This window comes from Callorhinchus milii, unplaced genomic scaffold (genome assembly GCF_018977255.1).
Source record: "Callorhinchus milii isolate IMCB2004 unplaced genomic scaffold, IMCB_Cmil_1.0 Scaffold792, whole genome shotgun sequence".
In the NCBI taxonomy this organism is placed as follows: domain Eukaryota; kingdom Metazoa; phylum Chordata; class Chondrichthyes; order Chimaeriformes; family Callorhinchidae; genus Callorhinchus; species Callorhinchus milii.
The window spans coordinates 21,373-32,058 of record NW_024705533.1 but is presented as its reverse complement, the minus strand read 5'-3'; positions in this window follow the sequence as shown (position 1 = coordinate 32,058).

Below are 10,686 nucleotides of genomic sequence, written 5' to 3'. Positions count from 1 at the left end.
TATACACCCAAACAGTAATGACCAGGGGGACCTGCTGGCATTCCGCTTCTCCGCCCTGAACCCTATCGTGGATCCCTGGCTGTTTATCATATTCCGGAAATCCGTGTTCAGGAACGTGCAACAGATATTGTGCTGTCAGTTCCCGACTTCTCTGAGGAGCTCCAATTTCCAAGAACCTCTGAAGCATCAAAGAATCTCGCTGTGCTGAGCAGCAGCAGCGATGGGAGACATCCAGAAAACAGTCACTACACAGAAAAGTGCAGCATTAAAAACACCTTGGGATGGTGGAAAAGTNGGGGGCCGGTGGGGGCAAAGATTGGGCAAAAAACTATTTGCTCTGTGGGGCAGAATCGTGGAACAAGTTGCAAACTGCCAAACCCACTTACGCCTGGAATAAGGTGCATCAAAGAGGAAAAGATGACTTTAACATATAATAAACTTGCATCCTTTCCCACCTCCCTCCCCACTCCTCACGGATCTCCAGATTCCTTACCCTCCCTCTCCCCTCACCGCCCCCACACCCCCGCACCCACCCACACACACACCCACCCACCCCCAAAACAGCGAAACAGCTCCTTCTAACTGAGTACTGAATCTTCTAAAGGTGCAAATTGTGCCTGACAAGTTTCTGAACAGATTCCGTGTGCTGAATAGCCCATGGTACGATTTGCCGTGAACCCAATTAGTGGTGTTGACGGACGACATTGGCACAGTGTTAATTTATAGACAGCAATGAAGGTGGGAAACATGATATAACATTAACTAAGTACGAGCAGTATTTTACGCGTCTTGGGACAACAGGAGTTTGATACGAGCTCCTGCTATAAAAATTTAGTTCATACGCCCTCTGACCCCGCCCGCAACTCACTGTTCCCTATTTATCTGAATCCCCTTCACAATGTGAAGCTCACTGAAGTGAGATATTACCAGTATAAAGCCCCCTCCACCCACTCAGTGATTTGTGAAAGCCAGAATACTCCCCCGTTTGTGGACAAGACAATAGTGCAGCATTTCAATTCACTTCACCGGTCCAAGAATTATACACCGGCCGGGTGTCTAACACACGCGGAAACCCGTCACCGTTGCTTAAGAGTCTCCAAACCCAAATGAGAAGACCTCCCGCCTACACAAGGAAATCCCAGAGAGAGATTGTCGGGATGGGATGCGCTCACTCTCTTTCCCTGGAGGGACGCCCCCTGATTACCTAATTCAGGAGAGTATGTTGGCGAGAGCCAAGGCTTGGGGGGGGGGTGAGCCCAGAGTTGGGGTAACTGTTGGGGTCTAACCAACTAAACCCACACACAGCTCAGCCATCGAGAGAGAGAGAGCGCTGTCTGGCCGAGCTTTCCCACTGCGTGTCCCGCTTGGACCCCCCCTCCCCGTTAGTTAGTTAGTTGGGGCTTTGGCTGTGGGGTTACCAGGAGCTGAGGGGGAGGAGGACTGGCTGGAGTACAAAAAAAAACATTATTTACTTATAATTATCACTGCTTAAGAGTTAAATTATTACCCGTTAAAAACATTTGGGGAGCAAAGCTATTTCTAAATCCAATCACTTGAAAGGTGTTATGACAATCTATTCCTTAATAATCCTTCCATCTCACACTGCTTTGATGTCAAACCGTTGTAAGGAATTTTGTCAAGTGGTATTTTTTGTCAAGTGTAGTGACTGTGTATTTGTAAACACAATGGCTATTTCTGCACACACATACACACACACACAGCAAGGAACCCCACAGAAAATTTTATCTGAGTGGGGGATTGTCAGTCAGGACGCTGAGAGGGAGAGCGAGAGAGAGAGATAAACTCTTCTCTTTTCCAACAGAGCCGCAGGACATCTTTAACGTCCTACTGAACAGGCATCGATGAGGAACTTGGTTTAACGTCATATCTGAAGAACCTCTCTCTCTCTCTCTCGCCTTAGCTTTCTGGCCCAGGGAACACACTATGAAATCTAAGAAATTTCACCTCCATCTCCGCCAAAACAATTCGGTATAATCCAGCATGATGTCAATTCTCTTCGACGTCTCTCAACAGACGTCTTGCATGTAATTGTCTCTCTGACTCTTCTTTACTTGTCAGCAGTGTTTGGTGTGAGTTGCATGATCGGAAGTGATGTGTTGTCTTATTTTTGTGGTCAAATGACATTTGAGCCGTTAGATATAAGCCGTTAGTTTGCGACAGAGTGAATCATACCTCTCGCCAACGACAAGGGCACGATTAAAACATAATCTTATTTAATTTTTATCAACTGTTTTCCTCCCTTATTTAAATTTTATCCTACTTTTCCCCCTTCCCACAAACCCCTCTTCATTTTCTTTGAGAAAGCAGAACGTTACTTAAATCGAACAGGAGTTAGAAATCTATGCTTCCTGTTTCTAGGAGTGCTCGACCAGGAAGTGATGACTTTTATTGCAAACAAATATATCATCTTATTGTCGTCGTTGGTTGGTTGGCCTTAAGAGAATGGAAGTGTTTGTGTGCATGGATCTGAGGCACTAACCTGAGTGGAGGACGTGATATAAGTTGTTGTTGTTGTTATTCTGTCCAATTTGTGATTTGCATAGAGGTCTCGTGTTGGGGTGTTGTCTTGTATCGTGAACTTTCCTTTTTACTGATGTTCTGTGTCCCCTGTAGAAACTTACACACAGGGCAAGTCCAAAATAATAATAATAATAACCCTGGCATTTGATGCAGCGCCTGATCACGTTGTCGGGACGTCTCAAAGCGCTTCACAGGATACACTGTAAAGTCTAGTGACTGTATATTTTGTGGGGAGAAACACAGCAGCCAATCGCACACAGCAGTGTCCCCTACAAACAGTTGTGGATTGAGTGACCAAATTTTTTAGGAGGATTATTACCCCTGGGAAAAGCAATCCGCCAATCGACTAACAAGCGGGTTCCAACTTACTACTGGTAAACAGAGGCGTGTGTGTGTGTGGGTGTGTGTGTGGGTGTGTGTGTGGGTGTGTGTCTGGGGTAAGGAAACTTGCCTAAGGCTTTGCCCTGACCTGACCCGGCCAGGAATCGAATCCAGGTCCTCTCGCTTGCGAGGCGAAGGCTCTAACCACTACCCTACTGACTGCGGAGCAAGACATCATCAGTTTGGGGTTAAAGCCGGGGGAGGTGGGGGACTTGGAGGCTCATTTGCACAAAATGGCTACTCGTCTGTTTACTACACAGAAATACTCTCGTTGTTGTCAGCAGTGTTTGAGTTGCGTGATCGGAAGTGACGTATTGTCTTATTTTTGTGGTCAAAAATGACATTTGAGCCGTTAGCTATGTACGTCCCTGTAAGTTCGTAACAGAGTGAAGCTGTGGTGAGATCACATTTTGCAAAGCACTGTTTTACAACATCCTTGTCTCACAGCTATTTGGTGTCCTATTGCTGTTAAGAGCGCTCGTCCTTGCAAGTGAGAGGACCTGTGTTCGATACCCAGGTGGGACAAGTCAGGGCGAAACCTTAGGTAACTTTCTCTACTCCACACACACACGACTCTGTTTACCGATCAGTAAGTAGGAACCCAGTTGTTAGTCGATTGGCGGATTGCTTTCCGGAGGGGGTTTAATACTCCCTTCAAAAATAAATAAGAATAACTTGGTCACTCAATCCACGGCTGTTTGTGAGACGCTGCTGTGCGCGATTGGCACCTACAAAATACACAGTCACTACACTTTACAGTATCTTCTATGAAGTGCTTTGAGACATCTCAGCAACGTGATAAAAGCACTATATCAAATGCAAGGATTATGATTATTATTATTATTAAAACCAGTCGCTCGTCACCCTGAAAATACTTCCTTCTGCCCCCGTTTCTCAATAATGTGTTGACGAACCAAACTACACATCTAGAAGTGGATAATTAACAGCTGGAACGCAGTGTGTGGTTGGTGGGGGGGGGGCGAGGGTGGTGGTGGGGTGGGGGGGGGGGGGCGGTGTTACCAGGATGTGTGGTTGTGGCTCTGACACTGGCACCCATTTATAAAACGGCTTGATGTTGTAATGGGAGGCTGTGGGTTTTGGGCGGATAAGATCAGATGTGCCAAAGGTTCACACAACTTTATGGTTTCATGGAAACAAAACCAGAAGTCACCAGGAACTCTCAGTAGACCAGGCAGCATCTGTGGAGAAAGGAAAGCGAGTCAACATTTCGGGTCCATGACCCTTCGTCGCTGACGAAGGGTCATGGACCCGAAATGTTGACTCACTTTCCTTTCTCCACAGATGCTGCCTGACCTGCTGAGAGTTCCCAGTTTCAGAGTGTCAGTATCTGCAGTATTTTGGATTTTGCTTACAGTTTCATGGGTGGGACAAACTTTGAGGAGAGTTCTATAGATAGTTCCTGACAGTGTAAGGGTGTTACATTTCACATTGAACGCTCTTGAAAATCAAATTGTCCCAGTAACGCAGACATCTATAGAACCTAAGTCCTGTAGCTCAGTGGTTAGAGCGCTCGCAAGCGAGAGGACCCGGGTTTGATTCCCGGGCGGGTTAGGGCTAAGTTGAGACATCCTCAGTGTCAACAACAACAGATGACATTTACACGGCACCTTTCACGTCGGGAGGATGTCTCAAGGCGCTGGACAGTCAGGGATTTCAATGCTAGCTTGGAGGTTGGGATCAGGGGGTGGAGGGCAAGGAGGGTGGGGTAGGAGAGTGACTGAAGGTGCGGTTGGTTGAAGAGGAGGGTCTTGAGATGGGCCTTGAAGGAGGCGAGGGAGGGAGGGAGGGAGGGAGGCAGAGAGACTGTTGGATGGAGTTCCAAAGGGTGGGAGCAGAGAGGCTAAAGGTCTAGTTTAGACCTTAATCTACCCGCTCAATTCTAATCAGAATGATACCATTGATGAGGGATGTGGCGAGACCAGAGAAGCTGGGATTGTGCTCCTTAAAGCAGAGGAGGTTGAGAGGAGATTTAATAGAGGTGTTCAAAATTATGAGGGGTTTTGATCGAGTAGAGGGGAGAAACCTTGTCCTCTGGCGGGCGGGTGGACACAGATGTAAGATAATTGGCAAAAGAACCAGAGGGGAGATCAGACAAGGTGACTTTTTTTTACCCAGAGAGTTGTTATGGTCTGGAAAGGATTGTGGAAGCAGATTTGATAGTAGCTTTCAAAATGGAATTGGATAGGGAAAAGGAAAAATGTGTAGGGCTATGAGGTAAGAATAGGGCTAGTGAGGGTAAGAACGGGGGAGTGGGATTAGTGGGGGTAAGAGCGGGGGATTGGAGCTAGTTGGTAGCTCTTTCTGGCCTCCTTCTGTGCTGTAAGATTCTATGAGGAGTGTCCCAGTACTTATGAGGCAAATCTCCTCAGAGAATAGCACAGGAACTGGAATCATTTGACCAGCCTCCCAATCTATCCCGATCCCAATTCAACCCAATTGATTCCAAATCCGATTCATGCCACGAATAATACTAATAATAACCATCCTTGTGTGTGTATATATATATAGAGACGTCTCAAAGCGCTTCACAGAATATAATGTAAAGTCTAATGACTGTGTATTTTGTGGGTGAAATGCGACAATCAATTACGCACAGCAGTGTCCCTCAAACAGTCCAAATCAATTCAATCCAATTTACTTGAACTCTTCCTCCTTACCTAGCCAGATCTCTTGGCCATTTTGATTCAGAACACGCGGTTCGAGGTTAACTTATTTGCTTTAATAGATATTGTTATACAACATTGCCTTCAAAGCCCTCCATGGCCTTGCTCCTCCCTACCTCCGTGACCTGCTAACTCCATATCAACCTGTCCACTCCCTCTGCTCAGCGGGTTCTGGCCTTCTCCAAGTCTGCCTCGTCCCAACATCAGTCTCTCTGCCCCCATCCTTTGGAACTCCATCCCTCCACCTCGCCCCCTCCCTTGCCTCCTTCAAGACCTTCCTTTTCGACCAACTGCACCTTCGTCCAAAGGTGCTGCAGTCAGGGATTTGGACCCGAGCCGGGGGTTGGCATCAGGAGGGTGGAGGATGGGGAGGGTTGGCGTAGGAGGGTGACCGAACTCACGATTGGTGGAAGAGGAGGCTCGTGAGATGGGCCTTGAAGGAGGCGAGCGAGGGAGTGAGGCGAAGGGACTGTGGGATGGAGTTCCAAAAGGTGGACGCAGAGAGGCTGAAGGCCCGACCGCCGATGGTCGGTGGGGCGGGGCTGGGCTGGGAGGGGGACGTGGAGCAGGCCGGAGCCCGCTAATTGGAGGGAGCGGACAGGTTGGTATGGAGTTAGCAGGTCACAGAGGTAGGGAGGAGCGAGGCCGTGGAGGGAGGGCTTTGAAGGCAAGGACGAGGATTTCGAACTCCACAACCTTCTGACTCAAGAGGAAAGTGAGTGCGAGCGATTGAGCCAAGCTCTGTGGAAGAACATGGAATAGTTTTTGGAAGAGTTTCAGTCAGTTCTGGTAACATGGTGCCTCTAACCTCAGCCTCCATCCATCAGTTCCTTGTGTGGAGCGCTTGGACTATTTATTCCCTGTGTTACAAGCTGTGTAATTATGTCATTAAAAACGCTATCCAATCCCAAACGGAAAGAACTGTCTGGATTTCTTTTTTTATCTTTTTTTTGGCTGCGTCTTTGATCACGTCCCCTTGACTTTTCTACACCCCCCTCACTCCCTCCCTTACACCCCCATTCCCCCTCCCACACACACTCATCCATCAACAGTTCGGCCTCCCACTCTACCTTTAAAAATAATATAATAATAACAATAATAATCCTTGCATTTGATACAGCGCCTTATCATTATCAGGTCTTAAAGAGCTTCACAGGATACACTGTAAAGTGCAGTGACTGTGTATTTTGTGGGTGAAACACAGCAGCAAATTGCGCTCGGCAGTGTCCCACAAACAGACCTGAGTGACCGAATTATTATTTTGGAAGGGATTATGATCCCTGGAAAACGATCTGTCAATTGACTAACAAGCGGATTCCTACTAACTGCTGGTAAACAGAGGCGTGTGTCTGTGTGTGCGTGTGTGTGCGTGTGCGTGTGTGTGTGTGCAGGGTGGGGGGGGGGAGGAAACTTGCCTATGGTATTGCCCTGACCTGCCCGGGAATCAAACCTGGGTCCTCTCGCTTGCGAGGCGAGGGGTCTAACCCCTGAGATACAGGGACTGCACAAGGCTCAAAGGGTGGGTTTTGCAGGATGAGAAGAGTGAGAGAGAGGGGAGAGAGCGCGAGAGTGCCACACCCTTGTTAGGAAGCTCCAACCAGTCTCTGGTTTGGTTCCATCCCCCCACTGGGCCGAGGCACTCGGTAACCTGGAGCCTGTATTAAAGAAGGAGGTTCTCAAAGAACATTCAACAACAAAAGTTCAATAACAACAACAACTTGCATTTACACAGCGCCCCTCACACAGGGTGGGGTCCCAGAACACTTGGGCGGAGCACGACGCTGAGCTGGGGGGGTGGGGGGGTGACCTTAGGCACGGTCAAAGAGGAAGGTCTTCAGGCAAGTCTGCAGACAAGCCAGCGCGCTGAATACTTTCCTTCAGCGTCTGGCAGGGAGCGCACTAATGAAAGCCACATGGGTCAGCGGAGGCAGAGGCACAACACTTGCCGCAGAATGGACAATCTGGGTTCAATTTGTTCCGTGGAACATTTGTGATTGAGTCAGAGTTCAGCACAGATCTTATCTGACAAGGTCGATGTCGTAGTTACGTGGAATGGTCCCGCTCTTGTGTCTGTCTGCTAATAATAGTAGTAGTAATAATAACTGCATTTGACACAATGCCTTATCACGTCATCCAGACGGCTCTCAGCGCTTCGCAGGATACGCTGTAAAGTGAATTGACGGTATATTTTGCAGGAAAAACGCGGCAGCCAATTGCTCACAGCAGCGTCCCACAGACAGTCGTGGATTGAGTGACCTCATTATTATTATTATTTTTTCTGGACGGATTATTACCCTATTAAAGCGATCCACCAATCGACTAACAAGCAGGTTCCCGCTCATTGCCAGGTAAACAGGGGTGTGTTTGTGTGTGGAGTGAGGAAACTTACCTATAGTTTCGCCCTGACTTGTCCCGCCCGGGAATCGAACCCGGCTCTTCTCGATCGCTTGCGAGACGAGCGCTCTAACCACTACCCTCTAACCTCCTGTAATCTTAGGCCTTGAGTTTAAACACCCACAGAGCGGGCGAGAGAGGGGATTCGAAAACAGGAACCTAGACTTCCTGTTTGTATATTGTCTCCCACTTATAACATCGCAATGATCTTGTGTTTCAGTAATATGTATAACCTCAAAATGTTTCAACGTGAGTCAAAGGAGATGACAGTCAGATAGTGACTGTCTATTTTGTAGGTTAATGTGGTGGTAATTTCAAACTCAGCCCAAAGCCCATAAAAGCCTTGAAGGTGGAGTCCTGTAGCTCAGTGGTTAGAGCACTCGCTGTGCGAGTGAGAGACCTGAGTTCAATTCCAGGCAGAGAGCGAAACCTTGGGCAAGTTTCCTTACTCCACACAGAGCCTAATAATAATCCTCCAAAACCAAACAATAATAAATTAGTCATTTTCAATCTACGACTGTTTGTGGGACATTGCTGTGCGCAATTGGCTGCCGCGTTCGCCCACAAATATACAGTCAATTCACTTTACAGTGTGTTCTGTGAAGCGCTTTGGGACGTCCTCCCGACGTGAAAAGCGCTATATCAAATGCGACGATTATTATTATTATTATTATTAAATGAGCGACCAATTATCTGGGGGTGGGAGGAGTGGGGGGTTAAGGATTGTCGGTCAGGACATCAGGAGAGAGAAAAACTCCCTTCTCTTTTTTTTAATGTCACAAGTTATTTCACAACAGCCTGAATGGGAGAAAAGGGGAATACAGTTTGATGTCTCAACTGATAAATGCTGCTGTCACCGATGCATAGCTTCCCCCCACCCCAACCCCAACCCCCACAGCTCTGCACCGTGTCGAGCTCGGCGGTTAGGTCAAAATCCACCTTGTAGGGTTTCTCCGGGCTCTCTGAGCGCGACCGACCGAGCCAGGCTGACAAGTCTTCAATTGCTGCTCAATGGATGAATAATAATAATAGTAGGTTCACGCGTTCACCTCACAAGCGAGAGGACCGGGGTTCGATTCCCGGGCGGGTCAGGTCAGGGTGAAACCTTAGGCAAGTTTCCTTACTCCACACACACACACACACACACACACATACACCGCTGTTTACCAAACAGTAAGTAGGAACGTTTATAGTCGACTGGTAGATCACTTTCCGGGGTTTCATAATCCCTCATAAAAATAATAATAATAATAATGTGGTCACTCAATCCACGACTGTCTGTGGGACGCTGCTGTGTGCAATTGGCTGCCGGGTTTCACCCACAAAATGTACAGTCACTCCACTTTGCTGCGTATCCTGTGACATCTCAACGACGTGATAAGGCTGTGCGTCAAATGCCAGGATTATTATTATTATTAATATTAATTGGGATTTACAGTGAAGCCAGTTTGGTGACAGCGGACAGATGGCACAGTGTTCCCCCTTCCCTCCCTCTCTCTCTCTCTCTCTCTCTCTCTCTCGAGAAGCTGTAGTTGGACACTCACACTCTAAAGGAAACAGCGGGTCAGTGAGTTTCAGATCCGCTCCTGCGTTTACGTCACATTTCCTCAGTTGTTTCATGTCAATGACAATTCATTATTTATGGATCAATAACGCTGGGTTCACTGGGGTCTGGAGCTTATTATATTAATGGACTTTGATCGTAGTTTGTTAACGATTTGCCCCTTGAGACAGCGAGTAAGATGGGCACGTGCCAAAGGTTAACCCTCTAGGAGGCAGCGTATTTGTCACATTCCTCACACACAGAATAATAATAATCCCTGTGTTTTCATACCACGTCTTATCATGTCTTCGAGATGTCTCAAAGCGCTTCATGGGATATACACACACCCTCACACAATCCTTAAGCGCTCTGAGACTCTACCCCGCGTGAAGGGCACTGTATAAATGTTGTTGCTGACATCTTATCACATTACACTCGCGCCAGCTCCAGCGTCTCCGCACCTCAGGCGCTGGCAACGTCAGCCTCCACGGCTGCACTCTCAACCTCACTGAGCCGGTCAGGAACCTGGGGGTCTTGTTTGACCCTGAACTGTCCTTTCTCCCCCACATCCGCGCCACGACCGGCACTGCCTACCACCACCTGCGCAACATCGCTGGACTCCACTGCCACTGCCACTGCCTCACCCCTCAGCCCCCAAACCCTCACCCACACATCCGTCACCTCAAGGCTCGATTAAGGGAACTCCCTCCTCATCGGCTTCACAACTCTTCCCTTCACAACCTGCAGATCATCCACAACTCTGCAGCTCGTGTACTCTCACACACCGGGCTCCGCGACCCCATCACTCCCACCCTCGCCCGACCCCATCACTCCCACCCTCGCCCGACCCCATCACTCCCACCCTCGCCCGACCCCATCACTCCCACCCTCGCCCGACCCCATCACCCTCGCCCGACCCCATCGCTCCCACCCTCGCCCGACTCCACCGGCTCCCCATCCCCCAGAGGATCGAGTCAAGATCCTCTTCCTCACTTTCAAGGCCATCCATGGCCTTGTCCCTCCTCCCTCTCTGACCTGCTGACTCCCTACCAACCTCTGCTCATCGGGCTCCGACCTGCTCCATGTTTCCCGCCCGACCCACCCCTACCATCGGTGGCCGGGCTTTCAGCCTCTCAGCCGCCA